Source organism: Lonchura striata, chromosome Z (genome assembly GCF_050655825.1).
Source record: "Lonchura striata isolate lonStrDom1 chromosome Z, ASM5065582v1, whole genome shotgun sequence".
In the NCBI taxonomy this organism is placed as follows: Eukaryota; Metazoa; Chordata; class Aves; order Passeriformes; family Estrildidae; genus Lonchura; species Lonchura striata.
This window is the reverse complement of record NC_140740.1, coordinates 45,130,642-45,152,586: the sequence shown is the minus strand read 5'-3', so window position 1 is coordinate 45,152,586 and position 21,945 is coordinate 45,130,642. Positions and strand designations below refer to the sequence as shown.

Genomic DNA, 21,945 nt, shown 5'->3' with positions numbered 1-21,945 from the left:
CTTGACTAATACTCACTGTAGGGACCCAAAGCATTCTTTTACTATCTTTCATCTCCTTATTTCTTAGTAATATTTTGTTCACTCTCCAAGTCCAAGCTCATGTCCAGGCTTGTTTCCTTTTTCTCCTTTGTCTCTTCACACCCTGAGCAGAATTTAACTTAATATGTTTACTTAGACATTTTTGAAAGCCAGCTGAGCAGAACCACTACACAATAGGAACATATGTCAGCCTCTCATAGACTTATCCCTGTGTTTTTGACATGATAAATTCAATCGATTGGTAAATGGGTAAATAGTGAGAGAAATTGCTTTCTCTCATTACTCTGCATGGCTGTGTCATTACCCTTTAATATTACATCATTATTGACTGATGCAACCTGTCAAGATATGGCCAGCGGGATGTAGGAGATGTGCAAAATATTACATTCAAAGTCTACCTGTGTATGTATGGGTGAAAGAGAGTGAAAGAGGGAGAGGAAGTGAGATATGAACAAAAGCAACCAAACCTGTTTCTCACTTTGTCTCGAACTCCAATCTGTGATGAATGCTTTGGTGGAAATTAGCCCCTTTCTTTATCAAGATCAGATCCCATTTAAGCCACGCCAGCAAGACTGGATATCTCCCAAACTCATCCTGCTCCTGTTCCTTACTGTAAAAACTACAGTAACAAGTTTTCCCTTTTAATATTATGGCAGGGAGGCAGGGAGGCAGGGAGGGAGGGAGGAATGAAGGAATGAAGGAATGAAGGAATGAAGGAATGAAGGAAGGGAGGGAGGAAGGAAGGAAGGGAGGAAGGGAGGAAGGAAGGAAAGAAGGAAGGAAGGAAGGAAGGAAGGAAGGAAGGAAGGAAGGAAGGAAGGAAGGAAGGAAGGAAGGAAGGAAGGAAGGAAGGAAGGAAGGAAGGAAGGAAGGAAGGAAGGAAGGAAGGAAGGAAGGAAGGAAGGAAGGAAGGAAGGAAGGAAGGAAGGAAGTTTAGTTTCTCAGTTTCTCCTAAATTTTGGACACTGTATCAAATATTTTCAATCTGCTTTCTTGATTTCTTTATTTTGTTTGATATTTCCAAAAACAATCTTCTACTAAATACATTAGTAAAAGGATTGAGAAATTTATCAGAAACACATTTTAGCTATCAGTTAAGAGGGAAAGGAACAAATATTAAAAAAAATATTGTCAAAGACTTTGTTCTTTACCCTACTGTTGTGTTTCCCCTTTCCCTTGCTCTCTTAGCCCTCATTTGGAGAGGAAGACCTGTCAAATTAAAAAGGAATAAAAACTCATTAAGAAACAACAGGCCTAGATGAAATTGCACTGGGATTGCACTGATGGTGTGGTCTTCCCCCACCTTTACTTCCTTTCAAAGACTGCAAACACTTTTTCTCCACCAGGGCTCTGGCCTCCATCCTGGTCTGGGCTAACCACTCCTGCATGAAACTCTGGGCTTGAAGGGCCCATGTGGAGAGAGAGTAGGAGATAGAGGGATTTGCTTGTTATGCTTCCTTTTGTTGGTGTTTTCTTTGCCTAGAGAACAAATCCTCTCACCCTGATTTTTTACACATGCCTGCATGCAGACTGCAGAAAAGTGAGATCAAGAGAAAGAAAAACAGAAATAGAGGGGAAAAGAAACCTCTCTGTCAAAAGGAGGAGTATTATAGAAAAAGGAAATTGCATTCTGTATAAGCTTTACGGGCCAATCTTTTCTCATTTATTCTGGTATGAAACAAACACAAGAGGAGAAACACATTCACTGATAGACAATGAGCTACCAGGCATCTATAACTCTGGATTCCTGCAGCAAACTCTCTTTCCAGGGCCTGGCACAGGAATGTCTGGGTTGGTCTTTGATGCAGAGATGTGCAACATAACCCTCCCTCTGCAAGGCTTTTCTTGCTTTTCAGCCCATACACTTCTTAAGATGCTGATGGTTTTATAAATATCAACCCTGAAATATAAGAATTTACCCAGCAGATCTAAGGTTGTAGATGAAGTGCATAGGGGTACTTTTATCTCCTCTTGTGGGTGGACCAATAAGAGGTCAAAAAAACTTACAAAATAGCCAGCAAACCACTTAAACAAGAAGGCAGTCAACATGGTTAACTTCTGCTCTGGTTGTGTTAGGAGAAGAAAAAGAAATATTTTAGTTATGTATTGATGCAGAAATATAGGTGGGAGGCAGGACAGGAAGATTTTTCCTATGCAGATTAACTCCGGTAAAATAAAAGGCTGGAGTAATAATCTACTCTTAAACCTCTGTTCCACACAAATGTAGATTGAAGATATCTGCAGAAACTGAAGAACAGATTTTGAGAAAATCCTGCTTCTGTGGACTTGTTTGACAACAGCACAGCATTATGCTGTGGAGAGGTTGGTCACTTTAATACCCTGAGCCATTCTGTGAGTGTTAGAGTCATCATGTTTTTGGTCTCTCTCCTTTGCCAGCAGTGCTGTTACATAAGGGAACACACCAAATAACAGCTTTCCTGTGAAAAGCATTATCTTTTCCAGGGAGAGACAGACCAGCAAAAAGCTTTCTATCACTTTCAATAGGAACTTTGGGCAAAAGTCTTAGCTCATGTAAATCAGTGTAGCTTCACTGAACTTCAAGTGGATGAAACAGTTTGAAACCATTTGACCATCAACTTGGAAGATCTACAGCAAATGGTGGTGCATGAGTCATGGATTAAAATAATAATGCTAATAATGACAATAATGACAATAACATAAATTTGCTGTGGGACTTATTGAACACCACCAGCAGGTTTAAAACAAGGACACTGTAAAAATGTGAGTATGAGTTTCCTATTTTATAGACCAGAGCTGGGAATTCCATGTTTTGTGTATCTTTATGCAGTATATAATTCAGCTGCTGCCCTGAAAATAGTGAAATTTGGAAGTCAGATGAGGGGTATGATACAGTAAAAATAAAATTATTTAGAATATGGTATAATTGAGTCTCTTACTCATTCACCATGTGTCCTAAGTTCAAGTCAGGGAGTCACATATGTTCATCATCACTCATGCATACATACATATATAAATCATACTAAATATCCATAGAAAATAATCATGAAATGTTTGGATTTTCACTTCCACAGACCTGGATTTCTTTATCTTGCTCTTAAAGAGAAATCCAGTCACTGTTAATGGCAGAAGGATCCTTACTGTGACAGAATCAGCCACCACATGACAAAATTATTAATGCACAAGGCAGTGCAAAGCAGGTAGGCTGTGTGAAGCATGTAGATGCTTATGGAAGCTTAAATCTTGTGAAATTGAGCACACTTCTGAGTTTTATGATGTATTTATAAACTGTTCCTCCTATTCAGCACTTAAGGACAATTCCATGCCTTCCCAACTTCTTTGCTATATGCATACCAAACAAACAAACCCTGAGAACTGTGAGGGTCTTCACAAAGCCTTGAGTCTGCTGCTTATGAATGAAGGGCCAGAGCTCGAGGAAAGGTTTGTTAGGAACCTGGAGAAGCTCCCTAGCTCAACTGCCACAATACAGAACCACATTCAAGTGTGTTTTTATTGACAGATACATTTCTCCCATTTTTAACCAGCCTCCAGTGACAGAGATCCTCAGCCTCCCCAGACCATGAGTTCTACACATATAGTTTCTTTCCTCCCTGTTAGAAAGGATTTCTCTTGGTCAGAAACCTTCTCTGTTCAATTCTCTGCCTCTTTCCAAAAGCAATAAAGAAGTGAATAGATCTTCAGACAGGTAACAGAAACCCTGTTCTTTCATTAAAGATGTCTGTTGTAACATCCATTAAATGGCTGGTGCCACAAGATGCAGACATTGATACAGGGCAGCGAGTTATCCTGACAGGGATAAGGGGAAGGACATGTCCTTCCACTTTCTTTTCCAAATTTGATCAGAGCCAGTCTTTGAAAATTCAATATTCGTTCTAAGCTCCTGCTTAATAAACTTGGCAAACATGACATTTTTAAAACAAAACAAAACCATGCTGTTCACTTTCCCTTTTCATTCTTAATTGGCCTATCTAAAAGCAATCAAGTGAACATTTAGCTGTGGCAGGAAGATCTGCAGGAGACCTCTCCTCTAAATGCCATTATTCAGGAGTAAGCAGGAGTGTGGATATATTTATGGAGAGTGGGAGGCACATGAAAATTCTCTTTCAACAGTGACAGAGGAGCAGAAGCATAGTAAGGGCTGGGACCAGGGGGAAAATCAGACACACAGTGCCCTGTTGTTCAGGATTAGCTGTCCAGAGGAAGTCACAGCCTTTCCTGCTTGTGGCTTAGGCTTCTTTGATAGTGCTGGGGGAAATTAAGCATTAAACAATAAACTATATAAACACACTGAACTGGGACCTGCCTAAACTTGATAAAAGAAAACACCACAGAGAAAGGGATCTCTTTCAACAGGTCACACATAGCATCTTTTCCTAGGGGATTAGCTTGCCGGGATTTAGGTGTGTTATTCCCTCCTGCCACAACACGCCCACCCAAAGGAGGGTCCTCTGTCAATCAGCTGCTCAGTGAAAAGAAAGGTAAATTCCAAGAGAGGGTGAGGAGTGTGTAAAGCATAGCTGTTAGCCTGTCTCTCCCTCAGCTGAAATGCAGACCTGCTAAAGCACTTAATCTGTTTCCCCTATTAATGGTTTGGGAGTACGAAATCCTCTCTCGGCTGCTTGGGGTGCTTGATGAAAGACATCAGGTGTAGATCAAGCTAACTTTGCACAGCAGGTAATACAATTTCTCGAAATACACACACAAGTGTGTCTAGGGCAGGAATCAGATTTCAAAAGTGGAGCCATACAAAATGTATAATTATATTTTGCATTTTTAATAGACTTATTAGCATAATAATACATTAGTCTAATATAATATTAATGCAATGCAGAAATATTAGCATATTATAGATCCTTATTCATTAATATATTAGACCCTTATTATATTAGTGGCACAATCTACTAGAGAAAATGTTGCTTTGTGTCTGATATTGCAATCCCCCGAAAAATTGAGACTGGCAAATATAGAGCCTCTCTTTGTCACAGGCATGCCTGAATCTAGGTGTTAATCCAAGAGCTGAGAAGAAAATGCTTTTTCAGGCAGAAAACAGTTGATATTTGAGTAGTTTTCCCATTTTTTCTGTATTCAACCTAAAAACTTTTAAAGCTGCTTCCATAAAAAAAAAAAAAAAAGCAACTCTCTAGATCCTAAACTCTTAAAAATCTCAGAGCAGGAGGAAATAGGTTCATTTTTCTGGTATTCAGATTCCCTCCAAAAATGTAGGGAAATGCATTCAAACCATTGCTCTCCCATTGTTTTAAATTATGGGGAAAGTCTGCTCTGAGCACCTGGCAGCCTTCCTGGTGACCAGCACACCATTTCAGATGTTGGACTCTTCCAAAAATATTATCTCAACAGCTCATACCCTGATACCCCACAGAGCTGATGAGCAACCTCATTACCTGTTTGTCTGGCACTGGTCCCCATTCCTAAACCACCCACCAGAAACGAAAAGGCTGTCCTGAAAATGGAAAACGTAGTGTCCCATGGAAAGACTTGACAAATCCTATTAAATTAGGGCCCCTAAAATTCCTTTGTGTCTTTGTTAAGATGCTGTCAGGTTGACAGCAGCCCTGGAGTCCCATTACTTATCTGCTCTCCCCATTCACCCCTTACCAGGAGCGAGGCCTTTTTGGGCGTGTGTTGCTGTGCATCCTTTTGTCCTGGAGAAACAGACTCCAAGGGCATTTTTAAGGCAGGCCCCTCAGAAAACCAGAATGTCAAATCAGGATTGCTTTCTCTGATAGGGACTTGTCTCCCCTATGAATGGGGCTGCACACTGCAGTTGCCTGCTCAAGCTGCGTATCAGGCTGCATGACCCCGATGTCCTTATGGCAACTGAATAAACATTCTCTATAAGCTACAGAAAACAAATATCATCTAGCGACTTAATCCCACATCTCTCATTCACAGACAAACTGACAAACAGGACTAATTCCTCTTATTAATACTTTGGGTATAGGCAGCAGCACTGACCAAGATGACTCATAGGTTAGATTACGTGGTTTTAGCAGAACAGGAAAATGTGTGAAACAGAAAAATGAGGAATATCAGTAGAAATTGAGAGTTTTGAAGTCTGTTACTTCTTTTCTTCTTTTGAGGAAATGTAGTGCAGTTATTTCTAGAAGCAGATATTCCCCAAGATCCAGGTAACCCTCCCAAATAAGGAAAACAAAGAGAAGGTAAAAATCATAATGCTTGCCCTCTAGAAAGCATTTACCTCAACCTGGCATCTCTGTGGCACTGGATTGTTTGAAACTCCTTCTAAGGAGCTCAGCAAAGTAGGAATTTTACTTTAAAAAATAATATACTAGATACTCAATAAATAAAGTTCTTGAATTGAACTGACCATAGTGCATTTTTTTCTGTCTTATTTAGACTCAAGAGGCTGTTTTCCTCGCTGTTTTATTTCCTTGATGCATTTAAACAGCAGCTTTCCTCTTTTCCTTGTGATCATGTTAAATGTTTAATTGCTCTTTGCATTTACTGATGGCACAACATAAGCCCCTGCAGTAAAAGATTTGTGCTAAAACTCAAGTGCTTAAAAAATAAGGAAAGGGGTTATATTTTGGGTCAGTTCAATTATCTCTCTTTTTTAAAATTATATATTAATTTTAATATAAGCTGCATCACAGAAGCGCAATTAACATTCACACAATGTAAAAAAGTCTTGCCTGAAGTTAAGTGATGTGTAGAATTCATGCAGGGAATTCAGGGAGGTTAGGCAGTGCAGCTCACTGCCGTAACAGAGCTAAGCCGGGTCCTCAGATGGTGTAAATCAGTGCAACCATCCTGATTTATAACACATAATTATGTCACCTCACTGCTACTTGAGATGGGCTCAAGATGACAAAATTTGGATCAACCCTGGAATACAGACTTTTTTAAAGTTCCAAATTACATTAAAACCATCTAGTCAGACTGAGAGCAAACCTTTCATTAGCAGCTATCAGCCATTCAGAACCAATGCCAGATACTCCAAAACTCCCCTGATTTAAGTAGTAAGAAGAAACACTTGCTTTCCACCTTAGCATCTGTCCAAAGCATATGCTTTTACATCTTCCATTTAAGTTAAATTAAACCATTGCACTCTCTGCCTTGCCTAAAAGGAATGCAGAACACAGAAGGGTCAAACTACTCTGGTGGGACCCATCTCCTTCTAAATTCATGTTTTGGGTAGCAATAGGCAGATATTTATCCTCCTTCCATATGTGTCTCCTTATACCTAAGTCTATTGTATCCCTTAGCAGGGCTGACCTGAGAATTTAGCTGAGTTAGGACCCTTGTCTGTTGAACAGCACAAGCAGACCAGCTCCCTGTGTTTCCAGTCCCAAAACTCCCCAGCAGTTCAAGCTGTGAGGTTCATTCAGTGGTTTTGCAAGAGAGTCTTACTTGGCAGAATCTGTCTAAACTCAAAGAATAAATGAGCTTGTATTCTGCAACAGTCTGTGAAAGGAAACCAGCCAGAGAGACCCCTGATAGGACCCTTAATGTTGCTTTGTTACTGTCCTTTGTTCAGCCCCCCAGCAGACTGGAGCTCTGCTGCTGAGCTGAGAGGGGGCCCAGCTGATCCTGAAATGCAATTAATGCATAACAGCTTCAACCCATCCATCCAATTTAATGCCTGCGTTTCTTCTGGGTTTGCTTTTCCTTTTATTTTACATCTCATCATGAAGAGTAGCTCTTCTTGAAAAAGAAAGAATACAGGAAAAATAATGTGGTGAGTTTTTTATGTTTTGTTCTGTCTAGGTTTTATTTTGTTCCTTTTGTTTGTTTGTTTTCCATGGATTCACTCTGCTTTTTCCCTTCCTGAATGCTGGTTTGGGATTCTTTTTATTTAACAAAACAAGGTCAACTCATGCAAAAATTTGAGTTTCACAGGGTCCAAGACTGCGGCCATCTATGGAATTACTTTTTAACACATTCTGAGTAAAAATTATCCCCTTTGAGCCAAATACAGATTGACAGCCAAACATAAAACAATCATATTTTGTTAATTCATTTACAGAGGTGCAAATGCCTAATCCAACATCACTTTGCTCTGACACTGCAGCAGTGTTTTTGGGCTGTCTTTTTTTTTTTTTTAAATAAGATTTTTGGGAGGGAAGCTGCTGTTACTGTTAAAGGGAGAGGACAGGATTCCTGTGAATCCCTGTGGGATTGCTCACCAGCATCTCAAGTCCATTTTGCTTGTTTATGGTTCAGAATGCAGTTTTTGTATCAAAAGCTGAAGCCTTTAACATTTTCAAAGCTTGTCTTCCTCTCAGTTGTGGTACACATGCTGATGGAGCAAAACAAGGGCACCCAGAGTTCAGTAACTCTTATAATTGGACCTAAACTGATTTCAGTCTAAGGTCAATTCAAAGAGGACACTTCAGGTGCCATTCAGAAATGACAGGAGAGCCTGATGTAATATTACAGGAATTATGTAGCACTGATCAGTTGGAAATCACTGCTGGAAAGTTGCTGTTGGGATTGTCTTGCTTGCATATAAGATATGGATGTAGATTATTTAGAGAGACAGATAGACAGATTTGGGTAAGGAGATGAAATTCCATCCTTGTCACCCTGTGATCCAATTTAACTTGATTTTCCTCTATTTAATTTTGTGTGCGTTACTACAAAGGTGTCTGTAACCTCATTATCTAAGTACGGGAGATGTGAAATTAGACTAATAGGTGAGGGAGATAAATAGTTATACCATTCAGCAGCTGCATATTTTCCCTTACCTATCATTCTACGCATGTATCTTTCAGTTTTCAGAGGTGTTGAAAAGGGAAACATTCAAGGCTTAATATTTGTCTGCCTTTTTTTTAAGTGGTCGATACAAACACTGACAGACACAGTCACAGCTCTGCAGCAATCTCAGTTCTCTCAAAAATGGTTCATTGGGCACCTCTGGAACATCAGTGTGAAGGCATTAGATCACACATGAGACACTCGAAAGCTATGCTGTTGAAAATTCACCTTCCTTATTTGCTTCTGCCTTGTCTTGCACGTAGAAAAGCCTCAATTCCATGACCCAACCTTTAGAAAATATCTGATTCCCACTGCAGTTTTAAAACATGGAACCATGGGGTGGGCTATTGTTTTTGAGGATAGACAGCAGGGCTGGAAATACAGAGGAAATTTATAACATGGACTTTTCCAAACTAATGGGTGACTTGGTTGTCATCAGGCAGGGTTACAGTGGTGGAGCTGAAAATTGTGCCACCTCTTAAGCAGAAGAACAAATTCCCACCTTCTACTTTATCTATCTGAAAAGCATGAAAGGCTCACAGGGATCACCCACTGTCCCAAGGACTTGGGGGCTGACTTAATCCCATCACATTAACAGAATATAACAATGTGTTGGGAGTACTTACCACATTCCTTGAAATTGAAGAAAGTTACCATGGTTATTAGTAGCTTCTAATGATATTTGCATAGATTAACAGACTGTAATGCAATCATGAATGCTACAATCCTGGGGAAAATAATGAAGAAATCCATTATGAGGTAATAAAATAACTAAGTCAATACAGTAATAATTTGATCCCATATTAGTAATAATTTCATCTCCTGCTGCAAGGCAATTTTAATGCACATACAATTTTTGGACAGTTTTATAAATATCACCTTTGTGTGAGATAATTAATTAGCAAAACTAAAAAATATATTGATGGTATATTATAAGATAAATTAATCATTAGGTTTAAACTGGCAGGTTGTAATAAAACTTATTAAGATAAATATGCTGGGATTCTTAACACTTTGGAGAAGCTGTTCTCTGTCTTAAGGCTCTTCTGGTGCAAAGCTCTCATCGCTGCTGGATGGTTTCTATGTATGTTAAAACTCAATTATGACAAACATGTTTATAACCCCAATTTGCTTAGCAATAGGAGCAGAATGCATTATCCCATATGTGCCCAGTGGATGAGGGTAAGCTGAGGGTAAGTTGCTGAGGGCCCTATTATCTCACTTCCCATTCACCACTGAGAATCCAGAGCCTCCTGCAAGACTAATCCAAACTAACTTCCCTTCACAGGAACCTAGGTCCAGGTCATTCTGCCGATAAAGTGAGGAGGTTTGCAGTCAGAGGTAGGGGAGACGGAGAATATTAACCATTAGGTGGGTGCTTACCAATTTTACTTTTCCACTTCTTTTCTAAGCTTGTGATTAATGAATTATTTTTTGCCTTCCAGAAGTGCCAGAAATTGCAAAAGACCTCAGCAACATCTATGTCAAAGTGGCCACTAGGGCCAAAAGCTACTGCACTTGACAGTAACCACTGTTTCCAGCACTCTGAAATATTCCCACCATGTGACTGGAGCTCTGAGAAAGGCTTTGTTGTGTGTTTGTGTAGCTGTCCCAGACAGATGGCACAGGTTGGCTGAGACTGTCAAAACTGGATGGGGACCAGCTTCTTGTAAGGAGTGCAGATCTTGCAGTCTAATGAGCTGATCTTGGCTCCCTGGAAGACTGTGCTGTGTGGCCAAACCAAGGATTGCCATTCTGGGCTTCATGAAACCATTGTCCAGGAGCAAGGGTATTAAATAATTAGATAGCCTTTGCATAGGACACCATTTGGGCCTTGCTTAAGCTTCCCCTGAGCCAATTTGCTGTCACTTTCTCAAGGCATTACAATTTCCCACCCTGGCTGAGCTCAGCCCTTTTGCCACAGTTCTACAGCTAGCAAGGTTTCCAAATCCATGTCACTTTGAATTTGAAATGGTGGTAAGTGATACAAATTGGTGATACATCAAACTCTAGTCACTGGTGTGGCCAATTCTTAATGCAAAATAGGAATGTCCCCAAAACTGCATTCTCATTGATAAAAAATTCACAAGAGTTTCCTAGCTGGGAGTAGGCCATGAGTGCTGTTGGAAACTACTGCTGTTGGAAACTACTATTAGGCCAATTTTGTAGTAAAAAAATAGTCAAAAGACAGAGAAAATAGCCAAAACCATTTCTCCTTCCATTCAGAAAACCACAACTGTTATAGTACTATTAGGGCAGAAAAACACATTAAAGAGCTAAGGAACTTGCTCTGCTGTGGACACACTCCCTTTCCTAATACACCGTGGGCATCACTCTTGAAATAAAGTGATGGAATCAATACTTTGTTATACTTGTTCAGCTTCTTTGGAGGGAACAACTGTTTTTCCCCACCATGCAGCAATGCCGTCACTTAGTGTATACTTTCTCATTGATGTACAAAGTGTTTTAGGTACAAGTTTGATTTAGGAATCCCATAAGCTCTGGAGTGCTGAAAGAATAACTGGGACAAAAATAATTGCAACAAGCACTTTGCTCTCAATTTTGTATTTTTAAGCCTGCTTTGCTGGCCAGTGTTGGGGAAGGTTGTTGGACTACAAAGACCCTCAATGTGACACAGAATGGCTGCTATTACATAATCATGTCACATCCCGGTACCAATTGGCATAGTCCATGGAATTCAGCTGGTGGGCTGAATGCCTTGCTTTTTAATGAGACCTTGTTAGACCTGAATTTCCAGTCCTGGTATTGGGTATGTTAATTGGAAAGCTGTTTAAAAGTGCTGTGACATGAAAAGGACTGCAAGTCTAGGCAAGACCTTAGAGATTATTCAATTTGCTGTTATTTGTGGTGCATGTCAACCCCACTGCACTCTCTGTTCTATCATCTCTGCTATGGTGTCTTTGAGCACACAACATTTGCTTTGACTGCTCAAAGGGGAAAGCAGGGTTGTTGAGGACTGGATTTTTGGGTGCAGGTTTTCCCAGAATGGTCTGAGACTCCTAAATACCTAACTGAATTATTTCTTTGGCTATCTCCATTGTGCCAGGCAAACCTGATGCAAATTCTGGTCAGTGTCTGTGACCCACAAGTGATCGAGTTTTTCCAAAATTATGTTTCAATGATGTCTATTAGGTGGGTCCTCTGTTGGCTATTATGGCTCTCTCTGGCGTATGAACTGAGAAATGTAAGCACAGGATTAAAAAAAGACTTTTTAAAAATTACCACATGAAACCACTGAACTGCTTGGCAGTCTTGTGACTGATTCATGGCACAATTTCTCTCACTAAGATCTTGTGACTACACAGGCTGTGGTGAAAAACCATCTAAAGACACTTAAGCCAGTCCTGGGGTGTCTACCCCATTTTGGTCAAGTTGGAAAAGTCCCTGCCCAATTGACCATTTTGGGATTGGCTGGATCCTGGGATCCAGCTGAGATCAAACTGAGCTGCAACACTCAGTATTCTCTTTGGTATCAGGGATCCTCATCTTCACAGGCTTCCCAGCACCACTATATCAAATGCCATGAGGGATGAGTGGGGTGAGGAAAAGACCTTCAGCATCTCTTGTGGGAAAGTGACTTTAGCGACAGGCGTCTCACAGCTGCCATTCCCACAATCGTTCCCCTTGTCAATACTGTGACCTTTCTGAGGTGGAAGCTCCTTTTTATTACTCTGTTCACTGGGGTAAGCCAGGCCATGCTGTGTTATCTACTCAATTTATCAACACTATTTACAGCAGGTCCACTCCACTGTCTGGCTTAACTCAGTGCCCAGAGACTCTGCATTGAGAGAGGAGGCTGCTGCTGCTGAAGAGAACAAAATGTCAATTCCAGCCTAGTCCCCTAAAGTGAAATAAAAGAAACACAGTAAATAAGTAAAGAGAAGTAAATACAGTATCTCCAGGGTGATTACGTCTATCTACTCCAATACAGACAAGCATGAAACCAATAGAAACACCATCTTATCCTCTCAGTTATCACCACACACAGAATGTCATCTCTTGGTGGCCAAAAAAGAAAGAAGCACGTCACATCCATCTTTAATGAATACAACATATCTCTCATCTGCTTGTATTTCAGCAACCCCAAACTGCTAAAAAATGAGATAGGAGAGTATGTTCTCCTTGCTTACCCTGAATCATGAGGAGGGATTAAAATGGTTCTTGTTCTGCTTTGTTTTTCAATTATTTCTCTGGGTAGTTTTGGAGGTTTTTTTCTGCTCTTCAGTGCTCTATGAGTTCAGGTTCTCCAGAACTTTTGATCGAGATGTAATCTTTTACTCTTTTTAAATCAAAGAAAAACAGCCTTTTATATGCACAAGTACTTGTAAGAGCTGTGGGTAACTGGAAAGCCCTAAGTATCATGAGACTTACTGTCAAGTCACAAGGGTGGCAGTGTGCTCTCCATCATACTTATACAATTCAAGCCTTGAGACTGTCTTTCTAGCTGGTTCAAATTCTCTGAAGTGGCAAAAAGGCCATACCCCTCCTCTGTGGCTCTGCTGCCTGGTCTGTAGGGATGCTCAAGCCGTGCAAAGAGGGGATGATACTCTGATACTTTACCACATGTCTCAGCAGATAGCTCTTTGTATCATGTCCTCCTGCTGTATGATCTGTACTGCTCTTCCACTTCAACAAGGATCATGCCATGCCCATTCTCCCATCCTTCAAATGATTTATATATTCATTATAAATTTATCTGTCTTACTCCCCTCCAGCCTGTATTGATATCAATCCTTGATAGCTACACTAACTCAAGACTAAACAGTCAGTCATCAATATCTTGGATTTTGTCTTCTATTATTTACACCTATATTGAACCATCACATGGATGGTCCATGGGGACTGTGATGAACAAAAGAACTTATTTGTTTCCCTACACCTGAAATATGGCCCCCACAAACCCCACAACTGTTATGTATCACAATGTCTGGACATACTTAGAAATCTAACTCAACCATGTCCTTGTAGATTTACAAATCAACCAGAGCACAATCAGAGGACATGGTGGAGGCTGCTTTCTTAAATCATATTTGAAATGTGAAATTAAGAAAATAGCAAGAACAAAACAGGAAAGAAAATACCTGTGTATAATGAGAGATTCAGACAGTCCATTGAAACTATGGGCTCTGTTCATGTTTTCTATTGTAATTACACTTTATTGCTGCCTTTCTCTGTTGGCTGTCTATAAACCAGACCTTGACTGCCCTCCTTCTAAAGCAGTCTCTGTATTTGTTTTCCTCCTGGAGCCAGGAGCCATGCCTGCCTACATGAAACACCTAAAAAGACACCTGGCTGAGGCCCTAAAGAACCACGAGATTGCACATGCCTTCAAGTCAGAGCTTCATTCTAGCTACTGTGGACTTTGGCCATGAAGGTGATACAGCAGGAAAGGAGGCAGCTGAAGAGATCAAGACCACATTCATTTGAAGCCAGGTCAAGGTGATGTCTCTTTAAGGGGAAAGGCCCTTAACATTGCACTATGTTTCCTCAGAGCATGGCTGTTGACAACCTCAGGTTCCCTGCAGCAAGAGCAACAAGCCCTGGCGACACCCAAAGTCAAAGCAGAAATAATTTAATAGGGTTGGATTGCACCTATTCCAGAGCAACCATCCGTCCTGTCATTCCCTTTGTAACTCCCTCCTTGTTTACACTACTGTGCAGAATGCTGATCACTGGTGGTGGGTTGTTCCAGGGTCACTGTCATACAACTTTTGGTAGCTGCCTCCTAAGTGTCTCATGGTCATTTAGGTGCTGCCAGCATTGTGAGATGCCTTTAACATTCCTATCTGATTGGCAGTGAATTGTGACTTCACTAGCACTGAACTTCTACAGTGTCTGTTAAAAGATAAGGGGGAAGGAAAAAAACTTGAATAATTTATGTAGTTTGTTTAATTTTAATAATTTAAATGCTAAGCACTGCAAACAGAGCTGAAGTTGACAATGAGTCCGAGAAGCACATTTTGAGCTCAGTTGCAGATTCTACTGCATTGTAATTCTTGCAGGATACAGAATTTCTTAGCAGTATAAAGGCCTGGGAGTGTAAACAAGGTAGTTGCTTGAGGAAGACTCTTCTTTGCCAATTACCACCAGATCATCTTATGTTCTCAACAGTTTGTTCAGTTTGAGCATCTTAAAATTATCAAAAGGTTCATGCGTTTTTCTGAGCCACAGAGAAAAGCCTGGCTCCATTGTTTGACAAATAACAGTTTGCAACTGGTGTAATCTGTAATCAGGAGTCAATTAAAGAGATATCAACAGGAAAGGAAAGATAAGGGAAAACCAGGAGAAAATCAATGAACAACATAAGGGAATTGATAATTCAAAGGGTCTATCTTAAGCCACTGGGTCCTCTCAGAGGAATCTTTGCTGCACATTGCACAGGTTTTTTCTTATCTTCCTCAGCATTTTTTGTCCCTTTTACATGAGGAAACCCTTGTCTTTTGCAATAAGGGGAGGAAAAATTATATATCCAAGACCCCACCTTCCAGGTTCACTGAGTGGCTACTGCCTGTTTTACTTAGAATGCAAAACAAATACATCTGATAGGTTGCTTAGAGCTAAAGAAAATTGATGCTAAACTTTGTGAATTCTTGCATGAATTCACAGGGAATATTTCCAGGAACACTTTAAAAGGTGCACATATCCTCCTCAGGGATGCAAGCATCAAAGACATTCACTTGCACACACTTCATGAAAAATAATTTCCCAGAAATCCTTACACAGTTTAAGAACCATCTTTGTCATAGCAGACCAGCTATTTGCTACTGGCTCCTTTTATCAAGATATTTTTTTTCTGCTTGAATTTCTAATATGCTTAAAAACATACTTACTAGTTTCAAAGAAGCCACTAGAACAGTGGTAATGAACCCATATTACCAATGCCAGCAATTGCTTTGAGTGTCAGAATATTTTGTGTTGATCCATGACTCCTCTCAGAGTTCTGCAGTTATGTATACAAATCACAGGTTTTCAGTTAAAAAATAAATACCTTTCCAGACATGAATTGCTGTGAACAACAAAAGCCTGGAAATATGAATGAAGTCCTGAGCCCTGAAGACTCAAAAACTACAAGTGAAATGATAAGAAGCCAAATATAACTACTAAGAAAAAAAAATCTTTTTAAGCTGATCAGTGCTAGGACTTTTTGGGGATCTTAATAATAACTTCTGTATATTTGTACATTGGCACAGTTGTGAAACCATGAAATGCTTTGGAGCTTTTTCTTGTAAAATGCCAAGATTTGTGTCATTTTTTCATGTTGATTGTACCATAGTTAGGGAATTCATATGCCCAGTGAAAGCAACACTGGTGGCGAAGCATAGAACTAGTTTCAGGGTCTTTTCAGGATCCCAAGGGTATTAAAGTCAAAAGCTTAGTGTGAGAAAGTCTAGAGGACACCATCAGACTGTCAAGGAAGACAAAGGGTATCCGGGCTCTCTTTGAACCCCACAGGTGAGTTTGGGAAAGATCATACAAGTACGGAAGACTTGTGTGTAGTAAGAGCTGCCTCCAGTGAAGGACCTAGCTACATTCCTAAAAGTAGGAAAGGCTTTGGGAAGCTGTGGTCATCACCTCTGGGAGCTGATTTTGCTAACTGCTAAGATGGGCATCTTCTTGTATCTCAGTCAAAGCCAAAACGAAGACTGTGCATTCAGATAAGAACTCCTGCACACCACACCTAAACTTTCTGTCTGAACCCGTTATCCTTTGCTTGAAAAATCATATACTTCTGTATCTGAAACAATCACTCCACTGCTGTCTGCCACTGACTTTTACTATTCCACGTTTAACAGGGGGCAGAAACTTTTTGGTAAAACCAGCACTTTCCTTTTCTAATTGAAGTGTGGGATGTATGACAAGGAAACTTGCTCTTTACTAACCACAAATAAAAGCAGCAGAGTCTAGCTGGCTTCTCGTTGTTCTGGCAGTTTATCTACTAAATCAAAAATACCTCCAGCCCCTCCTGGTGCTGATCTGGATGAACTCCAGAGATCATTTCCAGCCCCAACTGTTCTGTAATAAACTGAACTTAGTTGAACTATCTTTAGAAAACATGGGTGGGGAGCAGGGGGACAAGGAACTAGACGGCTGGATATGTTTCACAGCACTTCAACATATAAAGGTGGCTAGAAATAAAACTTATCCACTAAGTTTATTTCTTGTCCAAATTGTCAGCAAGTGTCTTGAAGAAAAGGAATTTGGATTTACTACTACTGACCAGATTTCCTTCTAGCCAAGGATGAAGTAAACCACGGCAAACAGCAGTAGACTTATCTATTTTAGCATTGCACATAATGGGTTTTGGTCTGTGTCTCTCCAGATAAAATACTGTGGATATTAAAAGAGACAACAGAATTTGCTGCACTGGACTTCACTACCTTGTCTTCTGCCAAGTAGTGCTTGCTGCCTTGGAAGATGGTGTTCTCCTCAATTCATCCCCATAATTTACAGGGTCAATTATGCAAAGCTAAAGAGAGAGCAGGAGAATTATGTTCTGACCCTATGCACAGTCCTCCTTTAGCTGGTGATGTCTTGATACCAACAGAAAACTAGTGCAAGTGCTGGTAAATAAAGCCATTGAAAATCCATTACAGCAAGATATGTCATAAGTTTTCTTTCCCTCAAGATCTCTTTTTGTTGTTCAAAACACAAGCAGGCAAAAGCCTTTCTCCTGGTGGTGGGTGGTTACAGGCAGAGCTCCTCTGACCTCTTTGCATCTGACATCCCTTTCCCTCTGCTCTTTAGGGAGGGAAAGGCTGAGGGTCACCTCTGCCTTTCTTGTTTCCTCCCCTGATGCACTATGAGAAGAAAAGATCTGAAATTCTTATCAGTGGCATCACGTGCAGGGTCTGCTGTGCTACTGCACTTTTAAATTAACAAAGCATCCAAAATTGCCTCTCCTCCTCTCTTTGCCTCTTGGCTTCTCTCTTTGCCTCTTGGCTTCTCTCTTTGCCTCTTGGTTTCTCTCTTCCTCATTCAAAGCTAAGCTGACCAAGCATTTCCTCTGCCTGATTCTCATTCAGGACTGAGCATCCCTGCTCTGCCCTCCCCACAGCAGGCCCATTCTTTGCTGGTCACACAGAGCATTCTCCATTCCTTACTGATCACGGGACCTCAGCAAACAGTGGGAGAAGAGCATGAAGAGCAAGCTGATCTCCTGCATCTGTCTCTCTTGAAACACCCAATACACCTCTCAGTTTCTTCTAGAGATCTGTGTTTCCACACATCTGTATTTCTAAAAATGTTTTCCATTCCACCCAGTTCTTTGCCATTACCCTTCCCTTTCCCTTAGTTCAATCATTTTTTTTTGTTTTCCTCTCCTTTTCTGAGGTACTAGAGGATTGAGGTAGAGTTCACCAAATTAAATATTTAACCATATTTTTTCCTTATAAAATCTCCTATCACCACTAGCATCACCCTCATCACACACCTGGCTGTGTGGAGTTGTAACTCTGGCTGACCCAACAGGGAGAAGGTGGAAGAGGACAACACACAGCTCAAAGTCAGGTTTTTTCATCACTTCCACTTACTGGAAATAGCAATGAAAGAGAAATATGGAAGGAATTAAAAGAGGCATAGGGAAAGTTTCTTAACAAAGAAGACAGGTGTTTATAACTAGAGAGCTGCTGTAATCTGCCTGCAACTACTGCTCTTTTGCTAGACACAGCCATAATATACAACTCCTTCCACACTCCTGCTCTAGTGCATTAAGACATGTAACACATGTAATTGTAATACATGGTATACATCTACAGCTCTGGAGCCTCTTATTTTGTAAAATATATTCATAATTTCCTTTATGTTTTTTGCTTGTTTTGTTTTGTTTTGTTGTTGTTGTTATTGTTGTTTTTGTTTTTGAGAAAGTCTTACTAAAACAAAACAAACTGAATTGCTCAAGCCACTGAACTTGCTCAAGCCTGAGGACTTCATTCATTATTATTATTGCATTTAATTAGTAATGACATTAAATTATGCAACAGAAAATAAGTTGTGATCCCTGCCTTAAATGTCTCAAAATCTTGTAGACTAGTGGATTTTTAAGGAAGAATACTGGTCAAACTCACTGAAACTGCAAACATCACATCAAATAAACCATTTGTGTGTGTTGAGGGGGAGAGGAGAATTTTTGTTTTGACTGCTTTTGTAATTTTTTTCCTTCCCCTTCAAAATTATGCACAGAACACTTAATTCCGCCTTTCAAGAAGGTGTTTTAGGTCAAATGTCCCCATTTCTCTAATAAACCCACAGATAATTTTCTCCTTTAAATGGGGATAATTATCTGTTGTTTGAAAAAAGATAATTGAAGGACTTCTGATGAAAGGGGAATCTTCCCACAATTCAAGTAATAGTGCTGAAAGCCATTTCTTTTGAGAGCAATAGTTTAGTTGTCTTACATCCCTATCTTTCACAGGGCTGGGCTCCCCTGAATGGCTGAAAGCCATTTCTTTTGAGAGCAATAGTTTAGTTGTCTTACATCCCTATCTTTCACAGGGCTGGGCTCCCCTGCCAGGCTACAAATCCCATGGTGCCCCCCACCCACAGCATTTGCCTGAGGCACTGCGACAGCTCAGGTCTGGCCACTTGGAAATTGAATTTCAATTTGAGAATAGTCTAAATGTTTTTCTTCAATCAAAGATGTCAGACTAAAAAAGTTTCAGTGTTTCCGGAACTCCTTACCCTAAGACAGGTTTTGCTATTCTGCCTTTTTATTCCAATCCAGAACAAAACTAAATGTTGACAAAACTGTAATTGCTTAAGTCAGCTTTCCTACTTGGGTTCATTTTGTTAGAGAAGGGCAGAAGACTAAGAGGACATTTCCACTTTTGCTTGGTTCACTCAGGAAGTTTTAAGATAAGGTGGAATCTGTTGCCCTCTTAAAGGAATATTAGTGTTTGGTTTAACTGTTTTAAATAAGGCCATGGTTAAACGTTATCCAGGTACATGGAACCAGCTAAAGGATCACAAAAGCTTTGGGCACATGAAATAAAGTGCTGATCTTAGATACTACTACTTCAAATGTCTTTGATGTTTTTGATGTTTTAACTGTGTTTCAAAAAGTTTCAGGTTCAACCTTGGGTTCTGATGGAATCTAGGATTAATGCCCAGTTGCAGAAAATCTATTTTCTTATTCTTCTACATAAAACTAATGTTAAAACTTGAAGGTTGTAGCAGAGCTAGCTGTTTCACTGATGTAATTTGACTGTGTGCTCACACCTGGTCTAGACATATTAACACCACAGTGTTAAACACACAGCTCCTATATTATAGATTTTTGTGCTATACATACATTATTTACTGTCCTCTTTCTGTTGACCTGATGTAACTCATCAAATAAGTGTCCTTAATCCTGCCTCCCATGCAGGCACAAGGCAGCACAATGAGCTGCCATTTTGCCACATCCACAAAAAGTGGATGGCAACTCATAAGCTTTGGTAGCTGGGTAAATTTAGACCATGTGGCCACACTTCCATCCTGTGTGACTACACTAGTACAAGGCTGTTGCAGATTCATTCCTGATTTTAGAGCCATAGACAAAAGCAGCTGCAATGTCAGGTATCTATGACATGACACCAGTAATGTTTAGTCACCTCCACATTAAATATAGATTTTCTTAACTGCTAACCCTTCCCAATTCAATTGTGATTTGAGCACTAAAGGAGCTGGCTCAGTTTTTGACATAACTGTAAAGAAAGTACTTTATGACCTACAAATGACTGCACAGGGAGAGCCTGTGGATCCAGGCAGCATGTCCTATCTCTCACAAAGGCCAGCAGTGGATGTGTGGGAAAACTCCATAAGAGCAGGTGCTGATGCTGCCTTGGGTGTCTTTCTAGCCTTGAAACTTAATAGATAAATTTATTGACAAGGTGCATGATGCAGGGTACCATCACCACAGACTGTTTTTTGTAGGGAGACTGACAAAGAGAAATATCACCCTTCTACCCAGGCATGGACTTTGCAACACTCCTGTGGCGACTCACAGTCCATCAGGGGTTTTCCCGTTGCAGCTGGGGAAGGAAAGGCATTTCAAAACATGTTTGTGAGACACCAGAAATCAGCAAAGGATACTCAAGGACAAACATAGCACCTGAAACTACTTGTAATTCACATTTTGTTCCTGAGGAGGTAGAGCATGTTGGCAGTGTCCCTTTAACTGCTTTGACACTGCAGAGCCTGCAGCAACAGACTCTCTCTGCCAGTAACCCAGTCAGTGGCAACTCAAAGACACACTGGACTAGGGAAAATGCAAGTATGTTTCTCCCAGAGCCTTCACTGAAATATCTCACTTTTTAATAATATTGTTCAGTCTCTTGTTTCTCTGAACACCTTGTAATTGAACTTCCTCTCTTCACACAACACCCTCACAAAATCTAACCCATTTCCAATGAAAACAAAAGATCAAATACCTGTCCTGATTGCACCAGAGACCCAGCAGCAGCAGGTGTGCACCCCCAGGATAACATGGGCTTAGATGACAGACATCCCTCTTTTTTTAAATTCTTAAGAAGAGCTCCATGTATAATTGAAATGTTTCTGCTGCGCATTATCGTCGCTCATTTGATCCTGACATATGACAGCTGCTAACTAAACAAGTAACGTGGGCAATAGCACTAATAATGTGTTTTAAAACCAATCTAGAAACTGAACAGCTGAAGCGAGGCCTTGTTGTATGGACGATTATGCTGAGAAAGAGTGAAAAGCTTCCTGAACTGTATAGAGCTCAGCTGACTTGTGGTCACAATCAAAACTCTTTAGAGAGTCTTTTAAATACCTAAAGTTAATGAGGTTAAAGCGCACTTGGAGTTACACTTCTGACTTGTGAAGAGAAACTAACTTGTGCTCCCAGTCTGTAACAAAAAGCAGGGCAGGCAAAATAAATCTTCCCATTTACTCTAGTGACTCTAGAAGATGCTCTGCCAGAACAGAAGTGACCTTTACAGAGCTGCACAGTGACTGCCTGACAATCCTGTTTTTGCACCTTAGGGGAGGCTGTTCTTGATTCTGTGTGGCATATATCCTCTGCTCTCTGCAGACCACCACTGAAATCACCTGAACTCATGCACAGAGAAGACAGTGATGTCTCGTCTTGTGTTCAGCACAGAGAGTGACAAAAGGAGAAAATCTTCTGTCCTCAGCCAAGGAATA

General features: G+C 40.4%; 1 protein-coding gene and 1 long non-coding RNA gene across 18 annotated transcripts in view; one reads left to right on the top strand and one right to left on the bottom strand.

Moving 5' to 3' along the window:
• Positions 1–21,945, bottom strand: part of CELF4 (CUGBP Elav-like family member 4) — a 708,055-nt gene that overhangs the window by 231,344 nt on the left and 454,766 nt on the right. The gene's annotated exons all lie outside the window — the stretch shown is intronic.
• LOC146763799 (uncharacterized) overlaps positions 900–21,945 on the top strand; it is an 81,867-nt gene continuing 60,821 nt past the window's right edge. The window contains exons 1-2 of the long non-coding RNA XR_014951606.1: positions 900–7,759; positions 10,067–10,149. This is a non-coding gene — a long non-coding RNA (uncharacterized LOC146763799). The remainder of the gene's footprint in view (positions 7,760–10,066; positions 10,150–21,945) is intronic.